Source organism: Tamandua tetradactyla, chromosome 14, assembly GCF_023851605.1.
Source record: "Tamandua tetradactyla isolate mTamTet1 chromosome 14, mTamTet1.pri, whole genome shotgun sequence".
NCBI lineage: Eukaryota > Metazoa > Chordata > Mammalia > Pilosa > Myrmecophagidae > Tamandua > Tamandua tetradactyla.
In genome coordinates this window covers 38,159,892-38,167,234 of record NC_135340.1, presented here as the reverse complement: position 1 = coordinate 38,167,234, position 7,343 = coordinate 38,159,892, and positions in this window count along the sequence as shown.

Below are 7,343 nucleotides of genomic sequence, written 5' to 3'. Positions count from 1 at the left end.
ATTTTTGGGAGTTGTGAATAGTGCTGCCATGAACATTGATATACCTGTTCAAGTGCCTGCTTTAAAATCTTTTGTATATATAACTAGAAGTGGGATGGCAGGGACATATGGTAGTTCTATACATCACTTTCTGAGGAACTGTCAATTAGTCTTCCATAGAAGGTACACTATTTTATGTTCTCACCAATAATGAATGAGAGTTCCTATTTCTCTGCATCCTCTCCAACACTTATTTTCTTTTTCTTTATTTTAAATAGTAGCTTTTCTAATAGATGTGAATTTATATCTCATTTTGTTTTTCATTTACATCTCACTGATAGCTAGTTATGTTGTATATCTTCTTATGTTCTCTTTGGCCATTTGTATATCTTTTTTGAGAAATGTCTATTCAAATCTCTTTTTCCATATTTTAAATGAGTTGTGTGTTAGTTTATAAGCTGCCAGAATGCAATATAGGAGAACTTGAGTGGCTTTTAAAAAGGAGAATTTAATAAAAGTTTGCAGTTCTAAGCCTATAAAATGTCCAAACTATGGCATCCAGGAAAGATGCCTTAATTAAAAGAAGGCATATGGGTCAGGAACACCTCTGTCAGCTGGGTAGCCATGTGGCTGGCATCTGCTGGTCCCTTGCTTCTGGGCTCTGTGCTTTCAGCCTTTGTTCTTATTGGGGTTCCTAATTTGCTTCTCGGAGGATGGCCTTCGTCTCTTTGCTCATCTTAGCTCTCTCCAGGTTCCAGCTTGCTTAACATAACATGGTAACATCTGCTGGTCTCCAAGCATCTCCAAACATCTGTGTCTGTGTTCTCCAAGTATTGACATCTGTGTCAGCTCTGCTGTGATGTTTCTGTTGGCTGTCATTTATGACTCTCTTCAAAATGTTTCTTCCTTTAAAAGATTCCAGTAACCTAATCAAAACCACCAGTAATGGTGGAGTCACATCTCCATCTAATCAAAGATCAGACCCACAATTGGGCGCATCGCATCTCCATGGAGATAATCTAATCAAAGCTCTCCGTTATATATTGTTGAATCAAGATGAAAAGAAATGGTGCCTCCACAAGACTGAATCAAGATTAAAACATGGTTTTTCTGAAGTACATAATACTTTAAAGCTGACAGAGTTTGTTTGTCTTTTTATTGTTGAGTTCTATTATTTCTTTATAGATTTGGTTGTTAAATCATTATTGGATATGTGGTTTCCAAATGCTTTCTCCCATTGAGGACATTATTGTTTAACGTTCAGGATATAGTCATTTGAGGCACACAAAAAGTTTAATTTTGATGAAGTCTCATTTATTTACTTTTTTCTTTTGTTTTTTGCAATTTGTATGTAAAGTCTAAAAAACTATTGCATAACATGTGGTCATAAAGTTGGCTCTTTATGTTTTCTTGTAGGGTGTTGATAGTTCTGGCTCTTATATTTCAGTGTTTGATTCATTTTAAGTTGAGTTGTGTATACTTATGAATTAGGGGTCTGCACTATATACATATGAATACATATATTTATATGCATACTGCAAATGGGGATCTCGTTTTCTCAGCACCATTAGTTGAAGAGATTATTCTTTCCCAATTCACTAATCTTTGGCCCTTTGTCAAAATCTGATGGAGATTGGGCAAGATGCTGGGACAGGTAGGGCTGGGATTTAGTTTGCCCTCAAGGGCAGCTAGTAAGTAGCCAGAAACTGTCTGAAATATCTTTTGGAAGACTTCTGTGGTGCACAATTTAAACCAACATGGACCAGGGGAAATGCAGTGATCATAGCACAGGACTGTAAGTAAATTCTTCCATGCTGTGAAGGCTGGTGACCCTCCCCCACTGGTATGGTAAGCTGCTTTAGAGTATCTCTCCAGTGGGAAACAGAAGATCTCTCTTACTAGGGACAAGAGAATGAGAGCTCAACCAAGCTCCAATTGCACATTTGATTAACAATTTTGAAATGCTGAATACAAGTCTTGCGAATTATAAAGCTACAAGGCAAATATGAAAGAATCTGGGAGCTCTCTCCCCAGCAGCAAGGAGGTGGAACTGACAAAAAAGCAAAGAATACTGGAGTTGCCTGAGCTCATAATATTGGAAATGGACTTTGCCTCATGGAAAGTGGCACATAAAGCTGAGTAGCAGCTCTGACTCTTAATTGGTGAACACTTGGAGGGCTGGGGACCAGCTCTGAAAAGGGTTTCTTCTTCTTCTTCTTCTTCTTCTTCTTCTTCTTCTTCTTCTTCTTCTTCTTCTTCTTCTTCTTCTTCTTCTTCTTCTTCTTCTTCTTCTTCTTTTCTTTCTCCTTCTCCTCCTCCTCCTCCTCATTTTCCTTCTTCTTCATTTTCTTTTACTTTTTAGCAGCTCATTATAGAACGCAGTAGGCATCTTAGTTTTCAGCACTGTTCTTGGCATGCATGGTATTAATGAATGCCTGAGAGACAAAGGAACAAATTGGGAGGAGGAGTTAGTTCTTTAAAGGGTGTATAATCTCTAAAAAGGGGAGATGAGGCTGAGTCCAAATGGCAGCTCTCATCCAGAGAATTCAGACCCTAAGGGTTGGGATATCAGCAGAGGTTTCAACTTACAGAAAGCAGTGACTGGGCTGTCTCAAACATTTAACAGTTTCAACATACAAAAAGAGGAACCAGGTCTGCCTCACACACATTCATGGTAGTGGGGAAAAGGAGGCTGTTAGAGAGACCTGTCATTTTTCCAGCCTGCAGGAAATAGGGAGATGATGAATGGCTCCTCACACCCAATAAAAGGGGTCAAGGCCGAGAAAAGGTTACTTACAGAATTCAGACCCCTGGAGCTCAAAAACCAAATCCATTTAAGTCAATCTTTAGGCTCAGACTCTGTCTCAAGCATAACCCTGGCAGGGACAGTGTTTGCTGAGAATTAAGACACAGTATCACTTTATGCCTTTGGGCAGCAGTAGGCTGACAAGTGCCATCTGATGGGCAGAACAAGAAAAGCATATAATTAATAGGCTTCACAGGAATGATTGGCACTCTGCTGAATTTTATCCCCAGGGAACCTTGATACAGATTATGCCTCTTTCATGAGTCCTGAGGCTGTCTTATCTGGGGAAATCTGACTGGTATTGATCCCATCTTGGGAGACATTCATTCCAGAGCTAGACCCCTAGGTAAAAGTAGCTAGGGGTAATGAAAGATGTGTTACAAACATGTAGAGGCTAAAAACAAAACAAAAGAAACATCAGATGTTATTCCTGAGGAGGAAGAAGAAAGAGAGAGTTTTCTCCCTGGTAGTAAAATCACAGCACAGATGCAACAATCCATTTAGTCAGGGCAAGAATGAGAAAAACAAGAGCTGAAGTATTCTGATGAATTAAATAGAAGCTATGTTAGAGGTCTAGAGTTCATTGAACCATATGTCTAAGAACAGATAGAGAATAAAACCAAGCATCAAGAAAACCCTAGGAAAAAGGGAGAAAATGACCTCCAGAATAAGGTAATCAAGAAAATCAAATGTCTAGACACAAAGCAAAAAATCATAAGTCATACTAGGAAGCACAAATATATGATCCAGTCAAAGGTACAAATTAAAACTTCATATAAGGTATAGGAATTTAAACAACTAATTAAAGATGTTCAAGTAGATCTTCTAAGTAAATTTAATGAGTAGAAGAAAACGTGGGAAAAGAGATGAAGTATATGAAGAAGACACTGGGTGAACACACAGAACGCAAAAGCTTGCAAAACAAATGGCAGAACTTATGGGAATGAAAGGCACAATAGAAGAGACAAAAAACACAATGAAGGCATACTACAGTGGATTTGAAGGGGCTAAAGAAAATATTACTGAACTGGGGATAGGACATCTGAAATCCTACACACAAAAGAACAGATAGGGCAAAGAATGGAAAAATATGAGCAAGGTTCCAGGGAATTGAATGACATAACACATGAATATATTTGTAATGTGTGTCCCAAAGAAGATAAAAGAAAAGGGGCAGAAAGAATACTGAAGGAAATAAGCACTGGATATTTTCCATTTTTTATGAAAGAAATAATATCCAGGTCCAAGAAACACAGCATACCCCAATTGGAATAGATCCAACTAGACCTATTCTGAGATGCTTAAAATCAGATTATCAAATGTCAAAAAAAAATGAGAGAATTCTGAATGCAGCAAGAGAGAAGTGATTCATTATATACAAGTGGTGCTCAATAAGACTAAGTGTAGATTTCTGGCAGAAACCATGGAGGCAAGAAGGCAGTAGTATGATATATTTAAGAGACAGAAAGAGATAAACTGCCACCAAGATTTCATATCCAGAAAAACTATCGTTCAAAAATGGTGGTTCAGCAGGCAGAGTTCTTGCCTGCCATGCCAGAGACTCGGGTTCAATTCCCAGTACCTCCCCATGCCAAAAAAAAAGAGGGAGAGTTTAAAATATTTATAGATAAACAGAAGCTGAGAGAAGTTGTGAATAAGATAACTGCCCTACAAGAAATACTAGAGGGAGTTGTTTTAGTTGCTAGCAGCTGGAATGCAATACACCAGAAATGGAATGGATTTTAAAAAGGGAGAATTTATTAAATTTCACATTTACAGTTCTAATGCCATGAAAATGTCCTAATTAAAGCATGTCTGCAAAAATGTCCAAATTTTGGTACCAACAAAAGTTTACCTTGATTAAAGAAAGGCTGATGAAGTTCAGAGTCTCTCTTCCAACTGGAATGGTACATGGTGAGCATGATGATGTCTACTAGCTTCCTATCCAGTCCTCTTGCTTCATGAAGCTCCCCTGGGGGCATATTCCTTCTTCATCTCCAAAGTTCTCTGGCTGTGTGGGCTCTCTGCTGTGTAGCTTTCTCCAAAATGATTCTTCTTTTAAAGGATTCCAGTAAACTAATCAAAAACCACATGGAATAGATGGGATCACATCTCCATATAATCAAAGGTTAATACCCACAACTGAGTGTGTCACATCTCCATGTAGATACTCTAATCAAAATATGCCAATTTACATTATTGAATAGGAATTAAAAGAAAAAGGTTGCAGCCACAAGGTTGGATCAGGATTAAAACATGGCATTTCTATGGTAAATAATCCTCTTGAACCAGCACAAGAGTGCTATACAGAGAGATTTGGAGAGGAATGTAGAAATGAAGATAATGATAAGGGAAAAAAGGTAAGAAAGGTTAAAAAGAGATAAAAAATTAAGATCTGATATATAAAATTTAAATAAGAAAATTGTTGATGAAAGTATTGCATTTACAGTAATATCATTAAATGTTAATGGATTAAACTCCCCAATCAAAATACACAGGCAGAATGGACCAAAAAAAGCAAAAAAACAGAATTTACCTATATTGTGTCAACATGAGACTCACCTTATACCCAAGGATAAGGTTAGATTGTAAGTGAAAACTTAGAAAAAGTTGTTTCACATAAAAATAAGCAGAAAAGAGCCTGGGTAGCTATACTATTATCAGACAAAATAAACTTCAAATGTAAAGCAAGAGAGACAAAGAAGACACTGTGTATTGATAATGGGTACAATTGATCAAAAAGAAATAACAATCATAAATATTTATGTACCTGCCAGAGTGTCCCAAAATACATGAGTCTAACACTGACAACACTGAAGGGAGAAGTATATATCTCTACAATGATAGTTGGGGACTTCCTTATACCACTCACATCACTGGATAGAATATCTAGACCGAGGATCAATAAAAAATAGAGATCTTGAATAATATGATAAATGAACTAGACTTAACAGACCTTTACAGAACATTGCCCCCCACACCAACAGGATACACATTTTTCTCAAGTGCTCATGGATTATTCTCCAGGATATGTTGGGTCACAGAGCACATCTCATTAAATTTAAAAAGACTGAAATCACACAGAACACTTTCTCAGATAAAAATGGAATGAAGCTGAAAATCAATAAATGGTCAAAGGCTGGAAAATTCACAAATTTGTGGAGTCTAAACAACACACTCTTAACCAACCAGTAGTTCAAGGTAGAAATTGCAAGACAAATCAGTAAATAGCTGGGGACATATGAAAATGAGAACACAACATATACAAACTTATGGGATGTGACAAACGCAGGGCTGAGAGGGAGTTTTATTGTCCTAAATGCCTATGTTAAAAAAAGAAAACAAAGGGCAAAAGTCAAGGAATTAACTGCTCACGTGTAGGAGCTAAAGAAATGAATAGCAAACAGCCCCCAAAGCAACAGAAGAACAGAAATAACCAAGATTAGAGCAGAAATTAAATGAATCTTAAAACATGAAAACAAAGAAGAGAATCAGCAAAACCAGAAATTGGTTCTTTGAGAAAATCAATAAAATCGATAGACCCCTTAGCTATGCTGACAAAGAAAAAAATCTGAACATGAAAATAAATAAAATCTGAACATGAAAATAAATAAAATCTGAAGTTTGATAGGCATAATTATTGACTCCTCAGAAATAAAGGAGGAAGTGAGAGGATACTATGAGCAACCATATGCTAAAAAACTAGACAACTTAGATGAAATGGACAACTTTTTTGAAATTTCTGCAAAAACAACAACTCAAGAACAGTTAGAAGCTCTCAACAAACCAATCACAAGACATCAACTAAGTTATTAAAAGCTACCAAGACATCAACTAAGTTATTAAAAGCTACCGACAAATATAATCCAGGACCAGATGGCTTCACATATGAATTCTACCAAACACTCAAGAAAGAGTTAGTAATAACCCTACTCAAATTCTTCCAAAAAATGAAAGGAAGGTAAAGATACCTAACTGATTCTATGATACCAACATCACTCTAAAACCAAAGCCAGACAAAGATACAAGAAAAGTAAATTGCATTCTAATATCTTTGATAAATATAGACACAGAAACATTCATCAAAACACTCGCAATCTAATCTGGCAGCACATTAAAAGACTTATACACCATGACCAAGTGGATTTTTTTACAGGTATGCAAGGGTAGTTCAACATAAGAAAATTAATAAATGCAATACACCACATATGTAAATCAAAAGATAAAACCACATGATCAAGTAAAACACACACATGATCGTTTTGATTAATGCAGAAAAGGTATTTGACTAAATTCAGCATCCTTTCTTAATAAAAACACTTGGAAGGCTAGAAGTGAAAGGAAATTTCCTCAACTTGATAAAGGGAATATATGAAAACCCACAGCTAACATCATACTCATTATGGAAAGACTGAATGCATTCCCTCTTAGATCAGGAATAAGACAAGGATACTCACTCTCACCATTGGTTTTCAACATTGTGCTGGAAGTTCTAGTTAGAGCAATTAGGCAAGGAAAAGCAATAAAAGTCATTTAAATTGGAAGGGAAAAGTAAAAC